This window comes from Mus pahari, chromosome 20 (genome assembly GCF_900095145.1).
Source record: "Mus pahari chromosome 20, PAHARI_EIJ_v1.1, whole genome shotgun sequence".
NCBI classification, from domain to species: domain Eukaryota; kingdom Metazoa; phylum Chordata; class Mammalia; order Rodentia; family Muridae; genus Mus; species Mus pahari.
The window spans coordinates 23,853,114-23,876,268 of NC_034609.1; the positions used below are offsets into that span (position 1 = coordinate 23,853,114).

At 36.2% G+C, this 23,155-nt stretch overlaps 1 pseudogene; it reads left to right on the forward strand.

Moving 5' to 3' along the window:
• The first annotated feature begins 1,065 nt into the window (after positions 1-1,065).
• LOC110337812 overlaps positions 1,066-23,155 on the forward strand; it is a 68,423-nt pseudogene continuing 46,333 nt past the window's right edge.

A 23,155-nucleotide genomic window follows, 5' to 3' on the forward strand; every position in this document is an offset into this window, starting at 1 on the left:
CTCAACAGAGGAATGGATACAGAAAATGTGGTACATTTACACAATGGAGTACTACTCAGTAATTAAAAACAATCAATTCACCAAATTCTTAGGCAAATGGATATATCTGGAGGATACAATCCTGAGTGAGATAACCCAATCTCAAAAGAACACACATGGTATGTACTCACTGATAAGTGGATATTAGNCCAGAAACTTAGAATATCCAAGATACAATTTTCAAAAGACATGAAACTCAAGAAGAACAAAGACCAAAGTATGGATACTTCGCTCCTTCTTAGAATGGGGAACAAAATACCCATGGGAGGAGTTACAGAGACAAAGTTTGGAGCTAAGATGGAAGAAAAGACCATCCAGAGACTGTTCCACCCAGGGATCCATCCCATATACAACCACCAAACCCATTTGCACATTGCATATGCCAGAAAGATTTTGCTGACAGGACCATGAGATAGCTCTCTCTTTGGCAAAAGCCTCAGCTTTGCCAATGCCTGGCAAATACAGAAGTGAATGCTCACAGTTATCTATTGGATGGAACACAGGGCCCCAAATGGAGGACCTAGAGAAAGTACCCAAGGAGCTGAATGGGTCTGCAACCCTATAGGTGGAACAACAATATGAACTAACCAGTACCCCCAGAGCTTGTTTCTCTAGCTGCATATGTAGCAGAAGTTGGCCTGGTCAGCCATCAATGGGAAGAGATACCCTTTCGTCTTGTAAACTTTATATGCCCCAGTACAGGGGAATGTCAGGGCCAGGAAGTGCAAATGGGTGGGTAGGGGAGCAAGGGCAGGGGGAGGGTATAGGGAACTTTTGGGATAGCATTTGAAATGTAAATAAAGAAAATATCTAATAAAAAATTGAAAAAAAAAAGGAGAAAGTTTCAGGAAGAGTGTGAAAGGTAGAGTAGAAGTGAGGGCTTTGGGCGGTTGAACACAGGAGACTGCCACTGGACCACATTGCTGGACAGGTGTTGGTCATGTTAAGCTGCCAGACCCTGCTCCAGGGGGTAGGGAAGGTGCATTCTTGGCTCCAGCCCTTGGGCACCACAGACCACTGGGTACCATGGAAGAGCCAGCTCTGGTGTCCCTGGGCTGCCCAGAGGCCTGGCACAACAGATTGTCAGTCTTGGACATCCCAAATGCCACTGGATATTGTGGAAGACCTGAGAACAAAGTGGGGGGCCGAAGAAGGCCGCTTGGTCAGCCCCGGGGGCACAAAGGAGAAGGGGCAGGAGGGGGGGCACTGGGTGGTTCCCATGCAGGTGAGGGTCTTTGATTCAGTCTGGCAGCTGGAAATTCTGGGTGGCCTCCAGGTGGGAGGTTAGAAGAGTGGCTCAGTGGAGGGATGCCTGTTCCATTGTTCCAGCACAGTGGGTCCATGGTTTTAGAGCATTTATTTGTAGAATGGCAGAGAGAGAGAAAAGAATAGAGAAGTAGAAGCTGGCCATGGCCAGGTGGAGAGAGGGAGGAAGGAAGGGTAAGGGGAGCAAGAGGTAAGAGTAAAAGAGGCAAGAGAGAGAGGAGAGTCCAAGCAGCCCATTTTATAGTGGGCTGGGCTACCTTGCTGTTGCCTGGTAACTGTGAGGGTGGAGTCTAGCCAGAGTACCAGGAGCTTGGGGCATTGCCTAAGTGACTGATAGCCACAGAATGATGGAATTGAGGGCTTCTGGTGTCAGGAGCCTAATGTCTGGGAGCATAGTTCATGGTTCCGTCCCTTGTAGAATTTTCTACTGGGTCTCTGGAGTAAGCCTTGCTCAACCAGAACGCAGACTGCCTTTCATGGTCTAACAAGGAAGAAAATAGTCATCATAAATAAACACCACCCAGGAGTCTTTCTCAACTCTGCTCCTAGTGGTTAGGGTCTGGGTGTTACTCATTGTCTTATGTGAAGATCAACATATGTGGTCCCTGTTCTGTATGTCTAGAATCTTGCTACTCACGTGCAATCGTTTAGTCATATTTATAGTGCCATTAAACCATTTATCTTATATTTCAAGACATTCCTAAGAGATTGCATGATGTATATCTGACTCAACACAAAACATACTGTCAAATATGATATTTTGCTTGGGTTTACAAGAAATTGAATTAGGAGGCAAAATTCCATGTATTGTGATTTGAATTTGCACAGGAAAATGTTATTGTAAGTGTGACTTGCCCTGCAGTGGAATATATCAAATTTCAAATAACAAATAATATTTGTTGCAGTTTCACTTCTTGTCAGTGTTGTGGTGTGTATATCTTTCATCCTTATAATTAGTCATTCATCCTAAAAACAGGGAAAATTTACTGCACTACATTCAGCCAGAAGTTTTGTTGTTGTTGATAAGGCAAAGCTTACCATAGGAAAAAGGCGTGGGGGTGTGGGGGGGTGGAGACAAAGTCTAATTTGCTTGAAGAGCACAGAATATAAAAATAACATTATCCATTCAGTTGGATTGAAATCTTGGCAGCTGCTCTTCAAAATGTTGCTGACATGGTTTATATTCTATTAAAATTCAGAATTACTGCATTTTCATTAGGTTCTCTGTCTGCAGCTGGCGTATCAGGTTGTCAGCATCTTGGGATTTTACAAGCTTCCTCTGTTGTAAGAATGATCCTTCAAATGGGCATTTTCCTATGCATATTTGTTTAACTGACAGGCAACAGTTTTAAAAAGTTTAAACATATGTTATAGAAAACATAATGTTTTCAAGTATAGCTGACCAGTTTATGAGTTGAAGTTTTACCCCAAAAATTTGGTAAGATTTGCTGAAATCTGAAGTGTATTTTTGGATTGTTCAAATTTTTTATCTTTACTTATAGTTATTGGTTATTTCAATAAGAAAAAATGTTTGACATTCAAATGACAGACAAATCCAAAAACTTCATGAGCTTAAAATGTAAATAATGAAATTTGATGCTCAGATCAAATTATTTTCACATAAAACAATTGCAACTTATGATCAAATAGTAATATGCTATTTTAATGGGATTACAGATCTCAAATATTAAATGGATATACTTTAACTAATATTACAAAAAAACAGATTGGAATTTGATGCTCAGATCAAATTATTTTCACATGAAACAATTGCAACTTATGATCAAATAGTAATATGCTATTTTAATGGGATTACTGATCTCAAATATTAAATGGATATACTTTAACTAATATTACAAAAAACAGATTGGAGAACATTGAGTTTCAGTGAATTATTAGTACATTTTTTGTAAAGAATTCAGAGTTCTTTTAAAACTATCAAGGCTACCAACTCAACAATTTCATAAGACTTTCAATAATGTTAAAATATGTATGTCTACACGTGGATTCTGCAGATATTTATAAGTACTTATGTGGTTATGGTGATAAAACTAAATTAACATATTCATATCGACTTTAGAGGATTCTGAAAAATTGGATTTGAGGCTAAATAAAGCTGACTTCCTTTGTAGATTAAAAATGCTTGAAGCAACTTTGATTGTACCTGAAGAGCATAGCAGATGCACATTTGGGTTTGAAAATAATAGTTTTGACTTTCCATAATGTCTATTTAGAATGCCCATGGAAAGATCTAGAAATATAGGTGAATTGCCTGCTGTTCCCTGTTGCACAGAGGCCCGGGCTGAACACAGGCAAGTATGCTCAGAATTAGGAAAGTCTAACAAGGAATGACCTGGCCATTCTACTTGGATATTTGTTCCAAAGTAGTGCCTCTGTTTATAGCAAACGACACACACACACACACACACACACACACACACACACACACACACGNNCACACACACACACACACACACACACACATGTGTGTGTGTGCACACACACGCACATACGCATATACACACAATCATGTTATTGACTCACCTTTGCATAATAACCTAAGACTGTGACATATTAAATTGTGCTCTTTGTTGATTATGTAAACTATAACTTCCAAATAATGACTTCTGAAATGTTTATGAATCTACAACTGGTGAGAAAATGTAAAGACGAACAAGAAAAGATGAGGTCACAGTTCTGCAGTTCCAAATCCATTCTCAGCAAGCACACATGGCCGTTTAATGGAACTGAGATGCTGACTGAAACTTTGCTAGAGCTAAGGTATTTTTTCCTTCCCTCAGTGAAACTGCAATAATTGCATTTCGATGGAATTGATGTCATTAATTTATAATTATTACATTCTTTACTTAGAAAATATGAATGTGAAACTTTTGGCCCAAGTGCAATCTCAAGAGTGAAATTAGAACCTTCATGATCAATAGCAGTGGGGCATTCTGAATCTCTCCCAGTTTTTCATTAGCTGGATGAGAGTGCCTTTAAAGGAATGCTAACAAGTATTGATGTTTAAATTTGATTTATCAATGCTATTTAAATGTATATCTGCACTGTGCTGAGTTTATTTTTTTTCCACATTAAAGATTATTCAGTGACATCTCCTTGGTTTAGACAACTTCTAAACAAGATAAAGCGCCCTGTGAATTAATTCATTTCAGAAAAACAAGAACATGTAACTTGTGTCTTCTTTTCAATAAATTATCCTTTTAATGGATCGATTTAACAGGAACCAAAAACTTATTTACCTAAGAAAACAAAACACAGATATAGTATTCTGTCATTATGGGAACTACTTTGCTGTAGAGAATGTGGGCTCACATAGAGAACATAGGAACTGTGCATTTATGCCTATTTCTCTCCATTTCATGGTACTGGTTTATAAGAGAAAAGTACAATTTAGTTCCACAGCCACAATTTTGTACCATGGGGCAACCTGCCTCTTTTCATTGTGATTGCAATCCACATAAACAATAGAACTATTGTGATTATATTATCAAAATGAAAATGGACAAGCTGAGCAACCCTTTGGAACACAAACAATTACAAATACCCCAAGAGACCACCTGAGACCTCCAGATAACTGTGATTTTTCCAATCTTTACAATCAACAGCTAACTCAGATGTCAGGGAATTTTAGAACTGACAAAAGCCTTAATCTATTTTGTATGAACTATTTCCTCATACGAACAGCTTCTGAGTGTGTGTGTGTGTGTGTGTGTGTGTGAATGCATGTATATATCTGTGTAAAGGTGTTATTCATCATTTAATTTTAGTCTGTTCAGAATACATGTAAATTACTATTTACTCAGGAAGTGTTTGGTCTTATGAACCTGAAGAGGTGAATGGTTATTAAATCTGGTCTCTTAAGAGCAGTTACATTCTGATGAAATCATGAAGACTGAGCCTGTATAAGCTATCATTATGTGGTAAAAAGTTGCCCTCTGTAATTAACTTCCAATATTATACATAGGGCTCCAGTTACAGTAAAATCCAATTTTCCATAGTATACACACCAGGCAGCTTTGCTGAATATTAGATTTTAATGAGATTTATAACCTTATTCATAATTTATTCTTTAAGTTGGAAAAGTTTTGGTTAAAGTTCAAAGCATTATTGAGAAGCATGGAAATAAAAACCAAAAACCAGTCTCCTTTCAGACATTTATGAGTGAATTCCCAAAACAGAAAACAGCTTATTTGGTTCTAAGAAACAAAGTACCCCAAACAGTCCCACTTTTAGATGGAAAACTGATCTGACAGTAGGAATTGTTTGGGGCTTAGTGCTGAGAATTTGACATTCTGGAAGTTACTGGGGATTGGGCAGCTTAAAGTTATGACATTATCTATTCCAGCAAGTCTCTAATGATCCTGAACAGTCCGTCAAGGATGTCAGAAAACATTGGGAGTTTGTTAAGCATAAAGAGGACCCTCCAAATCAAGGGAAAGTAGTGATGTTGGTTACTACCAATGCTAGGACCACACTTGGAGCGACAAGGATCTAGCTTGTTATGCAGACAGCTCCCCTATCCACATTTGTTTTGCCTATGAAGAAACTAAGACTCATATTGACGCAAAATGCCTTTATTTGAATTAGTAATTCTTACATTGGATTGTCAATGTCAGCCATCTATGGAGTATTTACTGCATGAGATAGATAGACCCCACTGCACACTAATAAAAGTCTGAATTCCTGGGAACAACTAAGGTTCCTCTTATACAATGAAGTTTTTGTTGTTGTTGTTGTTGTTGTTGTTGTTGTTGTTTTGCTGGAATTTTTTTTTCTACAACTCAGGTCTCACAGTCAAAGTGTTCAGCAACTGAAACACATAGTAAGATGACTGACTGATGGAATGGTTTATTCCTGATGGATTTCTGTTTCTCTTAGGCACATATTTGTTGAGATTTGTTGGAGACAAAAATCAGATTCTTTCAATAAACAGAGTCTTCTCTTTAGTACTGTCTCAGAAATAATAACTGCTCATAAAAAACATGCTAAAAAGTTTATCTAAAACCATGGCTTCTGCCTGTTCAAGCCATGTGGTCCTATTTGGTTAATATATAGAATTTTTATTGCTTTCTGAAACTAAATTATGCGTTCATTTTTATTGTGTTACTTATAAAGCTGTATCTTTCACCGAGAACAGAGAAAAACTGTTATACCTGTGACCAGATCTTTTATTTATATATCCCAGGATAAGTTATTTGTTAAATAAGTTTAAATTGAATTAATCCATCTTACATGCTGCAACTGAAGGAGCTGCATCCAGATAGAGGTTTTGTGTGTTGATGGAGATTTTACTGACATTCCATTTGATATATTTCTACATACATAATAGCCTCTATATACTTCCTAGACTTGTTGTTTTCTAGAGATGATTGGTTTATAATGCTTAACTCAGTGCCTGCTCAGTGAACTACAAAACTCAAATCTAACTTAATGACCACCAAATTGCTAGAAGGTTGTGACAGTTTACCTTTCAGCATGTGTCAAAATAGCTGAGGTCAAAACCATAGGACAAAGAAACGGTTGTCTTGGCTTCTGGTTTATTTCCATAGTTTATTTTTCCTCACTTCTTTGATCCTGTGGTGAACCAGGACATCAAGAGCATGTTGCAAAAGAAACTCAGTAACGTTATGGTACATGATAATCAAAGATAACCAAATACCCATTTCAAAATCACAGCTGCTGCATCTTATCTTCCTTCTATTATGTCTTATTTTCTGTTAAGTTCCACTCTACCCAGTAGCTCTAAAAGCTGTACATCAAAGCTTTAATACATGGATGTTGAGTAATATTCAAGATGCAAAGTATAAAAAAATGAAGTATAGTTATTACCATCTCACAAGTGGAGAAATATACCTGTTTCTGTATAATATAGCTATAATACATTCTTTAAGAGATCATCTGTACAAAGTCACAAAATAGAATTTGAGATAAGACAGGGGTTATTATAAAGGTATTTATAAAAGTCTTACACCTACCTACAGGTTGCCTGATTCAACCCATGTTAGATGATACAACTAATTATCTTTTGAATCTTGATCAAGTGTTCTCCACCTTTTTTTCAACTTGATTGGCCGGGCAAGATTGAACACTTCTATATCATAAGCTATTGCCAAAGTCTAACACTTCACTGCAAACCATCACTTCAAGTACCACCACCAAGTACTACCAAGTGTTTCAATGATAAGGTATCCAGCTCCTCATTTCTATCAGAGGAACATTAGTCTTCAGAAAGCCTATCTTATGTGCAAACTATAATTCTAATTGTATACATAGAATATTGCATGACAGAAAAATTGAGGGAGTCCACCAGGCCATTAGAAACAATAACCACAGGTACAACTGGAATTAACAGCCTTTGATAATAAGGAAGAAGGAAATAGCATGGAGTCAACATACTTCATGACATCAATGGTCTACTCTGAGATATCAAACACACTGCAATCTCTACGTTTCTGGTCATCATTGAGGAATTCTATTCTTTAATAAGTTTGCTTACCATGCTTTATCTAAAACATGACTTTTTTAAAGAGAAAATATCTAGGAGAATCCTGCAGAAGATTTAAAATTCCTTCAAATTACACACACACACACACACACACACACACACACACACACATATATATATATATATATATATATATATATATATATTTTACAGAGAGAAAGAGTTTGTGTGTGTATTAGTTTGTATGTGTGTATGTTTGTGTGTATATATATATATATATATATATATGTGTGTGTGTATATATATATATATATATATATATATGTGTGTGTGTGTATGTGGGTATGTTAATATGTATATGTGTGTACAAATATATATTCAAATATGTACATGACTATATTCTGTATTCCAAAATATATCTTTTTCATACATATATTATGTATATGTATGTATTATTTTTATGTTTAATTCACAATAATGCATGAATCCCATCACATAGAGACTGAAGAGGTACACATTTGTCCTCCTAGGAACTTGAAATTATGAATTGATCTTTACTTAAAATGATCCAATATAAAAATTAACAAATATGTGCTGTAGCTGAAATAGCCATAGAGAACTATGGTTGTTCAAAGTTCTGAACTAACTTGGGAAGGGCTATATCTTAATTTTGATAATAGTAAAGCTAATTTTAAAAATATCCTCATAAGCAAAACCAACATGTGCAAAGCTCACAGCACACAAAAAGGTGGATGTGTTAGGGGAAAGGTAAAAAAGTCTGTGGTTGAAACTGAGGGTGCAGAGGTCCATATATAATAATGAGAGAAAACAGGCTTCCATTCATAACATCTTAAAAATTAATCTCCACTGAAAAGCTACACGATGCTTCCTGTACTCTTTGCTAGTCAATGAACATCAGGGGGGCACAACAAAAAAAATGTCTTTGAGAATTCTGCCAATACAAGTTTCTGTTACTCCACAGAGAAACTCAAGAGCTGCTAATACAGCAACATTTTAGAACGTCTTAAAAGGTAGTTTTAAAATTTATTTTTCATATGTAAGGGATTGACATTTCTCTCTTCTCTTTGCTTTTTTGCCTGTTACTCTGACAGTATTTACCTGACACACTTACCAGTCTGAAGGATCAGTTTACTTATGCCCCGAAAAAGAACACCAAGAGTCATAATACCCCTTAAAGGGAACAACATGAAATCCCCCTTTGTCTGAGAAATTCAGAAAGTCCTCAGCTTGTGAAGCAGAGATTCTCAAAATGTAGAAAGAGTGCTTTACAAGTATATCCCACTAAGGACTGCACCCCACTCCAGCAATGAGCTTCCCCTGCATTAAACCCACCTTCTCATCTATGAGAACTACAAAGGACCACACAGGCATCCTACAGAATTTCGATTTCCTTGTGTGGCTTACACTTTTTTTCTAGTGTGGAATAATTTGCATTGATATCAGAAAATTTAAACATTTAATCATAGCTTTCACACTTTTTTTTTTTTTTTGATCTGAGCGAACTCAAGAAGGCTGATTAACCACTCTGGATTATGATTTCATTATCTACTCTCAATTATAATATTATTATATTTCATACAAGATTGTTATGAAGACCAGCTGATAGATATGAAGTGCCTAATGCAGTGTAAGTAGAATAAGGTACTCAATTAATGGTAATTATGATGAGAATATATTGGTGATAATGAGAGACAGGGAAGAGCAAGGGAGATGAAGAAAGAGGAAGGAAGTGAAAGAAAGATGAGTATTTTGCAGAATAGTGCTTGGAAATGAATCTCTACCTCATTGCCCACTATATAAACTGGGGTTCTGTTCTGGTTTTCTATTGCCACTTTAAAGCAGAGATCAGAACTTAAAACTAGGATATGGTACATTCCCTTTTCTCATGGTCCCTGAACATAATCTTACCCTCTTTAATTTCAGGTGTAAGACTGCAATTTGTTGATGAATAAGGCTATTTGTATAGGTATTTCCTTGTCCGAAAGGCTTCTAAGTACCATACCATCATTTAATAAACTATTTTTACATAGCAGGTAGTTTTTCTCTATGTATTTCACAAAGGAGTATTTAACTGTAAAAATGTTATGTGGTATTCACCATGGCTGTCAACCAAAGGGACGACATGTGTGTACTCGGTGCCAGGGAAACTAGCTTTCTCTCGTGTAACTCATCTTTAGACTTATCCCTTCTCAATTACTTGCTCCTGTTTTATACTTTCTCCATAATATGAGATATTTTCACACTGGAGATAATGTGTTTAAATTTCTATTAGTCTCACGTGTTACAAATACTTTAATATCTGTCTAAGCTCAGCTAATAGGGTAGAGTAACTAGTCATCAGAATTTTAAAACTAGGAGAAATATTCAAACCCATTGTGTAGTTTTTTGGCAGCTACTAGCTACTAGCCAGTCTAATCTTCTTACTTTCTAAAGCCTCTTCTTCCGTGTGTGTGTGTGTGTGTGTGTGTGTGTGTGTGTGTGTGTGTGTGTGTCTTGTGGGGTATGTGTGTGTGGGGGGTATGTGTATGTGTATTTGCCTTTGTGATTGGGTGACTGTGTGCATGGACAGTGGTGTGTGTGGGGGGGTATATGAGGAGGTGTATGTGTGCAAAGATTCAAGGTATTATTGGGCATCTTTATGCTTCATTCTTTAATTTTTTGAGGCACAGTTTATCACAAAGCATGAAAGTCATTGATGTTGATATACTGGTAAACCAGTAAGCGTTTGGGCTATAACTGTCTCCTCCCTGAAGCTGCAGCTGTGGGTGTAGCCCAGCTTTTTACATAGTTTCTGAGAATCTGGCCTTAGGCCTTTAACTGAGCTACTTCCCCCGAATTCTAACTTCACCTTAGTGTCCTTGATGCCTCTGCTTCATACATCACTGAAAAGCCAAGTCACTGTTCTACCAAGTAAAATATAATAGTAATAATAGAATCATCATTAATAATAGAGGCATTTAGTTAAGAACAAACTACAAAATACCATTATTTCTAACAGTAGCCTAAAGTTCTCTCTCTTTTAATAATGGAAACCAGAGAAATAAAACAGTTTACTCTGCTCATACTTCAGTTTGGGATTAGGGAATGAGAGGAAGACGCCAAATTTTATTTCTAAATGTCAATATTATTTATGGAGCTGATCTGAAATACTCAAATAGTCTTATTTTTCAATTTTATTTAACTCAATTGTTAAAATCATGTGCTCACATCATAGAAGTTTTGTAAAATGGAGAATATATAAATGTAAAGACTCATGTAATATTACCAACTGATAGTAATCATGATGAATCTTGTTTATATTGAACATGTATGCAGATATTTTATTTTAATTTTTAACAAGTAAAGAACAATTCATAAAGATTGGCTGCAATAAAAGCAAAACCATAAAACTCTTGAGGACTCCCTGTACTTTCATGACCACAGCTAATGGGGCAGGCAGGCATGGTGAGAGAACGGGGAATAGATTATCCAATAGAGCACACCATCCAACCTAAACTGCTCAGTTTATAGTTTCCCCTGTGATCACTTCAACTGTTATGGAAATTTCTCTGCCCCAAAGCTCCATTTTAGGATATTACATAACTGTCTGCCTGCTGAAGAAGCATCCTTTTCTAGCAACCCCGATCCTCTATGCACAGAACTCAAATTGGTAGATAAGTTTATGGAGACCCCATGGTATCCTAAGGACGCATGATAAGAATTAATTTCCCACCAGTGTAGAGCAGCACATAGAAATGGCCACTCTAGAAGTGATTTGGTGACACAATCCATTTGTGGGCCAACAGGGAAGAAAATAATTTCAATTCAGTGGTGCCCATGAGAAACAGTGGTTCAGTGCTTTAAGTGTGTGTGTGCAGCAGGGAATCCACTCATCAGAGAGAGATGCCTAGTGGTTATAGTCCCTTTTATTTTTATATTTGTACAATCCAAGAAAATAGAGGATCTGTTTTTATAATTCCTTAACAGTTGTCTACTTCATAGAAATATGTACTCTGGAAGAGCAGATTACGTTCAGTTCAACACATCATCGTCATCTGGCCTCTAAAGTCAAGATATTAATAAGAAAATCAGTTACTTTTGCTGCTCATGAATTAAGTTCTAAGTCACTGTTCCTAGGTGATTTATTTCTTCTTGCACTCTCTGATTTTTAGCAAACTCCAAGGCTGACTGAAGATATCACCCCAGTAAATAAACACCATTGGGGACATAACATGAGCTATCTTTCTGCCACATCCATTTTCAGGGATACTTATGTCTAAGTGCATCATTTTTTTCTTTCTCTGATGTCACACATATGTAATCATACACAACACACACACACACACACACACACAAATTATAAGAACAACTTTAAACTCTGTGTGTGTGTTATGTTTAAAAAGAATCATTAGTAATAACTAGAAAATTCTTGAAGTATCTGTATATTGTATGTTTTTATACATAATATAATTTTTTGTAAAACCATTTTCATGCACACAAAGCAGAACTTTACCAGCTCTTGGAAGGCATCTGTGAAAATAATAGTATATTAATATTTGTGATTATATATATATATATATGTGTGTGTGTGTGTGTGTGTGCATATATGCATACACACATACATGTATAAATACACAACCATATATATGTGAGAGTCAAGTTGTTGGTCCTTCAGCATAGTCAAGGTTTTAACACTGAATTCTCCTAGCGTTTAGTGCATTTTTTTTTTACTGCTATGCACTTGCAGTTTAAAAATCCAGTGTCATATTAAGAATATAATTATTTGATAATATCTTTAATGTTATACAAAACATATGTACTACATCCTTAATATATTTACCCTAGAGAAATAGTTCATGCAATTCTATGCAAGCTGTATCGTAGAATAGTGTTTTTACTTGAAAAAAATGAATCAAAATTATGAAATTACAGAATTTGACGTCTAAAAATCAGACCCAACTTTTAAAATGAGCTGCAAATAAATACAACGGTACACCAGAAAAAAATAACACATTTAATTATTTGCTAGAAATAGTCAACAAACTAGACAGAAACTGTTAGTTGAAAAGCACACAGCTACGATTTTTAAAAGTTCCTCCTTCACTCCTCCATTGCTGGTGGGATTGCAAGCTTGTACAACTACTCTGGAAATCAGTCTGGCGGTTCTTCAGAAAATTGGACACAGTACTACCGGAGGACCCAACAATACCTCTTCTGGGCACATACCCAGAAGATCTTCCAACTGGTAATAAGGACACATGCTCCACTATGTTCATAGCAGCTTTATTTATAATAGCCAGGAGCTGGAAAGAACCCAGATGTCCTTCAATAGAGGAATGGATACAGAAACTGTGATACATTTACACAATGGAGTACTACTCAGCTATTAAAAACAATGAATTTATGAAATTCTTGGGCAAATGGACTGCTTGTGGACGTTGTACATCGTGGTGCGGAGCCTAGTGCGCACCACGATGTACAACGTCCACAAGCAGCTCACTGATAAGCGAATATTAGCCCAGAAACTTAGAATACCCAAGATACATTATGCATAACACAAGAAAACCAAGAAGGATGACCATCGTGTGGATACTTCATTCCTCCTTACAATAAGGAACAAAATACTCATGGAAGGATATAGGCACAGAGACAAAATTTAGAGCTAAGATGAAAGAATGGACTATCCAGAGACTCTGCTTGTGGACGTTGTACATCGTGGTGCGGAGCCTAGTGCGCACCACGATGTACAACGTCCACAAGCAGGATTAGGGGAGCAGGGGCGGGGGTAGGGTATAGGGAACTTTCGGGATAGCATTTGTAATGTAAATAAAGAAAATAATAAAAAAAAAAAAAGAAAAAAAAGAAAAAAAATTAAAAAAAAATTTAAAAAATGCATAAAGGAAAAAAAAAAGTTCCTCTTTTATTCTTGAAGAACATTACTGTTCTGGCATGGTTAGTATACACTATTGTCTTAGTAAGGGTTAATATTGCTGTAATCAAAACACCATGATCAAACCCTGAGGAGGAAAGGGCATATTTCACTAACAGTTCTACAGAACAATTCATCCTCAAAAACAGTGAGGACAAGGACTCAAAGTGGGCAGGAACCTGGAGGCAGGAGCTAAGGTAGAGGCCATGGAAGGCTAGAGTTTACAGGAATCCTCCTCAGGTCTTGCTCAGCCTGCTTTCTTATAGAACCCAGGGCCACTAGCCCAAGGGTGGCCCCAACCACAATGGGCTGCAGCCTCCCCAATAATCACTAATTAAGAAAATGCCCTGCAACTGAATCATAGGGAGGCAGTTTCTTAATTGACGTTCCTTTCTCCCAGCTGACTTTAGTTTGTGTCACATTGACATAAAATTATCTGGCACAATTATATTTTACAAAGTGTGTATTTACTCCAAAAGTTTGGCAGAGTCTCAGTATTTAGAAAGTTTTCTGGAGAAATCAGTATTATTATGAACAATCTGTCAAGTATGCTGTGATTAATTTATGTCAAGAAAAGGAAGGCCTGTTTATTTTACTCTGCCAATATTTTACAAATGAATAATACATAATGTTACAAACCATGCAATGATAAAAGACCAAAGTGTGAGATAGCCTGATGAAGTTTTAGAAGACAGGGGAGGAAAAATGACTGGACTGATCTTTCAATTCAAACATTTACTCACCTTTCAAGACACTCACGGATATACTCAGATATTGTGGCAGCACTCTCTAGTCCTGCTTAAGTTCAAACAGAATTCTAGCACTGAGAAGGGTGACAAAAACTCCTAACTGCAAAGGTTTTAGTAATTTATGTCTACTGGGAAAGAGAAGATCGTTTTTTGTCAAAGCAGTGTTACTGGGAATATCAACCACACGCCCCTTGTTCAGTAGCAGTTGGACAACACACTATATATATATATATATATATATATATATATATATATATACTCACTGTGTGTGTGTATGTGTGTGTGTGCTTGTGCATGTCTGCATGCATACAACCCTGTGCACCCACTCCTTTTTGTTGTTGTTTGGATCGTGTTTTACTTTTTTGTTTCTGGTTTTTGTTTTGTTTTACACTTTTACCGTTCGTTAGATGGAGAAAAAAACATGAAGGTGGGTTTCTAGAGAGGCAAGGAAAGAAAAACTTGAAGGAGTTGGGGTAATAGAAAAATATGATCAAAATAGATTATAAATAAACTTTGAACAAAATAATTCATTACAAAAAGAAGCTATCAATTAAGATTACCTGGAACTTGTTAATAAAGCTATTGAACTACTTTCAGAAACATCTACAATACCCAAGGAGCTGAAGGGGTTTGCAGCCCCATAGGAAGAACAACAATATGAACCAACCAGTACCCTCAGAGCTCCCTGGGACTAAACCACCAATCAAAGAAAACACATGGTGGGACTCATGTCTCTAGTTGCATATGTAGCAGAGGATGGCCTAGTAATTGGTAGCAGATAGATGTAAAGTATAAAATTGATATATTTACATCAGTCCTACTGAATATTTTCACAGATATTTATATAAAACCACTCAAAAATTTTATAGACTGTAAATTAAATTACCCCACACTATATAGATCAGGTTATGCTTCATAGTACTATTTTAAATCTAACTAAATGTTATTTTCTTTACAAATCATTGTAGATATGAAATTTATTATTTCCTAGAATAGAATTAGTCTATGGTACGATAGGTTATATACTTATTTTAATTTTAATATATTAATATAATTTCAGAATCTATCTTTAAAGTTATTGTTCAGTAAATCCATACATCAAAGACACACCTTACAAGAACATAATACCAATTTGTTTTCTAAACTAAATATAGTCATGCAATAACAGAATATATATATATAATTTACAATGCCATTTGAAATGTTCTAGAGCCTAATTATTTACTGAAGTTGTTTATTTATTGAACATGTTACAAGGCATTTGGGGATTTATTTCATGAATGGAACTATTTGTCATCAAGCAGGTGTGTGTGTGTGTGTGTGTGTGTGTGTGTGTGTGTGTGTATGAGAGAGAGAGAGAGAGAGAGAGAGAGATTCAAAAAGTAAAACAGAATAAAAGCATATTAAAGACCCAACACCACCAGCACTAGGGCGAGTGGACACCACACCTTGACTGGGCAGTGCAGTAAAACTGGCTTCTGTGGCATGGATATAGATGAGCCAGCCCAGGGACTATGAGAACAGGAGAGCTGATTTCAGTGCTTTTCATTCTGGAGCATTGGGTGAACTAGCTGGGGCAGTGGTGGAGAGCAGAAGGTCGCTCTCATGGTATCTGGGCAGGAGAGCTAGCAGGCTGACCAACTCAGCTATTCCCCAGGACCAGATCCAGGACTTTGAGCTGGTCTTCACATCTACCTCATCTGTGAACTGCTGAAGCAGGTGAAAAGGCTGGTCCTGCAGATCCAAAACCACAGCTCCCTCATGGAAAGTGTTCTGTACTTTTTTTTGTTTATTTTTTTAGTTTTGACTTTTATTTTCCTTGGGAGGAGGCAGGCTACAAAGGCAGAGGGCAGATGTGAAGGGACGGGGAGATAAGGAGAATTGGTCTGTATGGTGTGAAACTTATAATGAATCAATAATTTTTTTAAAAAAAAATTGAAATTACTTTTGAACAGTTCTTATTTGCAGAGAGCTTTTCCTTTCATTAATGAATCTGTATGTGTATTTATATGAACATTGATATAAATATAGAATATAATTTCTATACACACACATGTAAATATGTTAAAGCCTAGAGGTTAGATAGTGAGCATGATAATGTTGTGTTCATGTCTGTGCATGTTTACCTATAAAGAATTGGGTGCACGTGTGTTGAGTCCAGAAGAGAGAAAGCTTGCCTTGTCTATTTTACTGTGAGCAGACATGAAAATGGACTCCTTCTCTGAGTTCTTTCTAAATTTTGTTGTAATGCAGATTTGAAAAATTTTACATTAAGCCTTTACCAAGCCTGATACACTTTTGAAAAATAAAGATAACAATTACAAAAACAAACAAACAAAAACTAAACAAAGCAAGCAAGCAAACAACAAACATTGATCACCACTGATGTGTTCAACAACTATGTATTTTTCCTTCAAAATGAAAATAATAGGGTTCAGAAAAATGACCTGGTAGAGATTTTTAACTCCTTTAATTTTCCTTAGAATTAACAGAAAAACAAAAGGATGCATTATTTATCATTGACACCTAAGGAGAAATACCTTATGGTATCTGGAAAACCATCTAAATTTCTAAAAGCAGGAAAAATATCCGGATGGTGTCCTTACACAATCTTTAAGGCTTTTTAGCTTTGATCATGAACTTTAACAGTCATACTATGAATATGAGATTCAAATGTAAGGAAAGAACAAGGAAACAAAAAAGTCCAGCCCATATATCAATAAACCACTGAAAATGCCATCAGCCAACATCTACCAGTAGCCTTGTTTTCCAGTTAGAAAAATAAATCAGTATTTTTTTAATAAATAAATATTTATTTAATAATAATAAATATTTAATTAACACCTTTAAGTGTTAATTGCTGAGAAATGAAGGATCTACGAGAAGGTGAAAAGACACAAAGAGGAGCTAGAGAAGGTGCACAGTCATTTGCCACAAGACCTTGAAACTGACTTAGGAAACTGAGGATAATGAGGCATGAGAGAGCTGCATGCCCACAGCATCTGTGAGGAAGTAGGCAGCCAAGGATTGCCTAGGAGTCGTGCTTAATTTATGGCCTTGATTGAAAATATACCATCCTGATGGTTGCAGAAACTTGAGAAATGCCTTCTCCGGTTGTAAAGGCATATTAAGCAAAAGTTACCATGTCATCAACAGAGCCACCTGGACTGTCCATGAGTCATTGCATCAACATTATTATCATCATCGCCACCTATTGCTCCAGACCAAATGAAACGAAGCAAAGTTAACAAATGAACAAAAAACAAAAAAGAAAACAAAAAATATGTAATAAATTTGATCACTAATTTATAAACACATACCTTCAAACTGGCATAGGAAGTATAATACAAGTATAACTATGATATCATAGTTTATACTTATATAAATAATTTTCTGTTTCATCTTGGGCATGAAATCTGACAGAACAACTTGACTCCACTCTGTTGTCCATTAAGGAAGAGCATTCATTTCTGTGTGCTCTGTTGGACTCAGGCAGAGGAAAGCTAAATACATCAGAGACACATGATACTTAATATCTCAATATACTTAAGAGAAAAGAAAACTTTACTTCCCCTAATTTTGTCATATGTTATACCATAAAACAATCTTAGTGGAAGCCAATATTCCTGTCATGTGATGTCTAGAGTAGGTTAACTGGTCTACCCTAGGGAAATAATGAGTAACGATTAACTAACCCCAGTATATCTCAATTTTATGGGACTACAATGGAAGCTTAACAGAGAACACATCTACAGTGAATGAGAGACATTCAGGCTGAAGGAAGTGAGCAGAAGCCATACTGAAGTGTGACCAGTGAATAAGACACAAATATGTGATAACAATCATAGAAAGAATTAACATTCTGTGTTAGTAGTCCCAGTTAGTAATAGTGATGTAACAGTAGAATGTTCTAATACATATGATAGATATTCTCTTGAATACATATATCATTAGATAATCTGAATCACAGATCTATCACTGATAAATATGTCTTCATTCTATGTTTATATTCAGTGCAGGTAGCTAAATATTCTCTTAAATTAAAAAAACAACGACAAAACAAAGTTACATTTTTAGACCTGTGGACAGTCAGTCATGAATGACAGAGCGCTGAGGATCCCAGTCATCTTGGATAAACTATTGGCAGGAAGAACAGAGTCATTGTATTGAGCTTTGCTTCCACAGGTGAGCCCAACAAGCTCCATCAAATAATTCTGAACACCTGCTCACAGAGATACTTCTCATTCAATCTCAGTGTGTTATAAAACAAAACAAAACAAAACACATGGATATGGAAGAAAGGGATTTGTGAGGGCTGACAGAGATGTGGGAAGATAAGAAACCATGTTGATATATACGTATGTATGAAAATATCAGTTACAACTTTAAAAACAAAAATCCACTTAATAATGCATAGGTAGAAAAGTTTGGATGTTTATTTGAGAATGTTAGAGGACAGATTTAATTAAAGAAGAAAGAACATTTAAAGTGTATACAGGTAAAATACGATAGAATACAAAGAGCAGAATCCAGTGTCTCTCGTATTACCTGTTCCACCACCTTGCCTCTCATGGGGAAATGTGGACAGGCCACTGATGCTTTGGGGCTGACCTTAGGGCAGATGCTTTTGTAGTTGCTGCTGGTGGTTTGGGCCTTGTATCCTTAAAATCAGCCCTACCTGTCTCCCTCTACCCTTGAAATCTAAAAGGAAACACACTTTAATGAGATTTTAGACCAACTTGTGCTGGTGAGAGGAGGTATGAGCATGAGAAATCATCTGCTGTATCATTTGACCTCTGGCTTCTCTTTAGTCACTTAGGAATAGGAACCTCAGCAGTGGTTCAGTGGTATGCCAGAGTTGGAGAGAAAATTCTGCTAGACTCAAGTTCCACCTTTTGTCATATGCAGCTCCGGCACAGCAGTTTCCTACATCGAGTGTTTTGTTTGCTTGAGCTCACAGAAACTGAAAAATGTTTAGAATCTATTGGTAAATTCTCATAAAGGCTGTGAAACTCTTTCAAGGAGAACCTACGCTTTTCTTCTACTCCTCTTATGTGTTTGCTAGATAACATCAGGGATCACTTCCTGCGATACAAAATAAATCTTTCGCTCAGAGGAAAAATGAAAAGTGGTGATATGTTCATCTTTTAACTTGTTGGAGAGCATTTTTTTTCTTTCTACATTAGCTCCATGGTATCAATATCACTTCTTTTTCCCCTGCAGGGACCAATCTTACAAATCACTCCTCAGTTTTGAACACATATTAGGGTGAACATTGCTGCTAGGATGACTCTTGCCTCTAGGGACAACTTATTGTCAATCAGCTTTTGGAGCGGTTGAGAAAACATTGTTTTACTCACCTAATGACACCTTTCAGATCATGTTTGGAAAACCTAAATGTTATCAGGGTAGAACCAGAAAGTCTTATTTTTATTTTGGTTCAATCTTTTAATTTTCTGTGGCTCTGTCCAAGGTTGATTTCAAGTCCAGGGCACAAATTTATGGCTCTATTTTCCTTGGGTCCCCCTACTATTTATGTTAAGGTAGGCTGTCTTACCAACAAAAAAGTGACAAACTAATATGTGAGTTGATGAATGCATACACATGCTCATGTTAAAACACTGGCACTGAAAACAAGTGTGAATGAGAAGAGAAAGGCTTAACTCTCAAGGAGGAAGCTACCAAGCATTCCGTTCATTTCATTTTGTGCATCTTTAGGAAGACAGGTAACAAGGCCATCTGAAACATCGCCTTTGCCTCCTAATATTTCTTTGAGAGAGAAACTTTAATTTATTTTATGAAAATAAAGGTGATAGGAATTATTCTGAAGGCCACATGAGTTAATAATCATGATCAGATTTTGAAGTCATAATTGTTTGATTCCAATTTCCATTATTCCATTTCAACATTATTATTTCTAAATCCATCCATTCAACTAACACACTGTGTGTGTATGAAAACATAAGACACTTTACATATACTCTAAGTTGACTTGACTCACTTATGAATTCTATGCAGATTGGTATAAAAATTTGTAACACTTAATGTCCAAATGCTTGCAGAGACCTGTAATTGAGTGCAGAAATGTCAATGTTTGTTATTATTATCGTAATTTATATAGAAGAACATCTGAAAATAAGGTTCCATTGTTCATTGTTTGGTAGAGATCTTGTTCCTCTAAATTTATATAGGGAGGAACAACTGATAACTAGCCATTTTTGTTTGGGATGTCAATAGGACTACATTTTCAATGAACACTATCTTAATCAACTGTAGACATCCCAATATAATATATAACTGTGTATGGCAAGTGATATTCATTTTGTCCAAGTTTTGAGGCAGAAATTCTGAGGCAATGTGTGCCAACATGATAAACTTCTGATGAGGGTTCCCTTTCAGATTTGTACATAGTTATTATCTCATTGTGTGTACAGTGCCATTCCTTATTGTGTATTCAGAGGGGTACGCGTCTGGGTGAGAGGAACTGGAGAAGAATAGGAAGAAGAAAAGAAAAATCAAAGAGAAAGAGACACTTATAAGAAGATTTAATTAATAATGATACTAATGCTATCATAAGGGCCTCGCCCGCATGATATATTTTCACACATTTCTCGGAGCACAAAACTACATAAATGACAAACCCCTGGGCATATTTCTAAAGTAGTTTTATATTGGGTGAGTTGAGCTGGGAAGATCCACCATAATTTTGAGTGGCATCTTTCCAGAGGCACTGAACAAAAGAGAGAAAGCAGTAAGTCTGGATAAAGAACTCAGTACAATCAGGAGAACACGGACCTGAATTTATATCCCCAACACACATATCCATGTCCCAGTGCAGTAGAGAGCATCTAGAAATGTGGATGTGGTGAGACAATGGAGACACGTACCTGTTAGTCATGAAACATCGTTAACATAGTTGATATTTGGTTATATGCTCAGTATATAATAGTTTCCTAACACAGTATATTCAACTGAACAGGTTCCTTATTCTAAGGAGGAATGAAGTATCCACACGATGGTCATCCTTCTTGGTTTTCTTGTGTTTTGCATAATATATCTTGGGTGTTCTAAGTTTCTGGGCTAATATCTGCTAATCACTGAGTGCATATCTAGTGACTTCTTTTGTGATTGGGTTACCTCACTAAGGAACAAAATACTCATGAAAGGATATAGGTACAGAGACAAAATTTAGAGCTAAGATGAAAGGATGGACTATCCAGAGACTACCCCATCCGGGAATCTATCCCATCATCAGCCACTATACCTAGAGACTAATGCACATGCCAGCAAGATTCTGCTGAAGGGACCCTGATATAGCGGCCTCTTGTGAGGCTATGCCAGTGCCTGGCAAACACCGAAATGGATGCTCACAGCCAGCTATTGGATGAAACACAGGGTCCCCAATGGAGGAGCTAGAAAAAGTACCCAAGGACCTGAAGGGGGCTGCAACCCTGTAGGTGGAACAACAATAGTAACTAACCAGTACCCTCTGATCTTGTGTCTCTAGCTGCATATGTAGCAGAAGATGGCCTAATTGGCCATCACTGGGAAGAGAGGCCCCTTGGTCTTGCAAACTTTATATGACCCAGAGCAAGGGAGGGCCTGGGCCAAATAGTGGGAGTGGGTGGGTAGGGGAGTAGGGGCAGGAGGGGTATAGGGAAATTTCAGGATAGCATTTGAAATGTAAATAAAGAAAATAATAAAAATAAATAAATAAACTGAACAGGTAGCACCTACAGATACATCACTTAAACCCAAAAAAATATCTCAGAAAGATAAAGTCAGTGAAGCCTGTGGTATACATAACAGTAGACATCCCAGTTTTTAGGACTGCTATCATTGAGTCCATTCAGGAGCTATATCACTGTTTTGCTGTGTAATAGACAGAATACAAATACATACATGTAAATACATTCACACATGTAAAATCTGTACTTGGATAACTCAATGGAACAACACCCATCTGAAATCCAAATTATGGCAGTTTTTTTGAAAACCAAGACATGTTATTTGACATTGTTATTTGACAATGTCCAGTTATTTTTTTTTTCTGGATTCCTGATTTCAATTTTTAAACTTCTCTCAAGAATGATCTTATATCATTGAATATTAGATACTGTTTTTAACATTTAACATAAGACACTACCCAGAAGTGCCTTCAAAATATATTTTTTAGATAACAAATGAGGCAAGTATATATTTCCATAGTTCTGTGTTTTATAAAATAGATGTTTTATTTATTTATTTCTGTAAATATCTTAGTATCTTATTGTTTTGGAAATATAAGAGCTCTCATATTTTAAAATGTTAAGCTAAAAATTTGCATTAAAATGAAAGTGGTAACTGTCCTATGTCTTATTCTAAACCATAAAGTTCAAGTATCCTAGTTTCAAAGACAAGAAGCTAAATGTTTAATTTAAGATAAAGGGTCTAAAAAAACATAAAATTTAAATGTCTTTTATTTTAATGTTTTAAATAGGTCTATCTCATATTTCCTTATTTTTTACATTGTCTTCATCTATATAAGCCTATGACATAAATTTTAATACATGATTTATGGTTACAAATTCATTTTTTCATTCTCATTTATTATAGGGTGTCACATTTTATCATGCCTGCGTTTAATCATCTCCTGTCTGCATATTAATGGTTACAAATATGATACCTGAATAGACCCAAGAAGCCAGGAGTTTAGCTGCTGTCTAG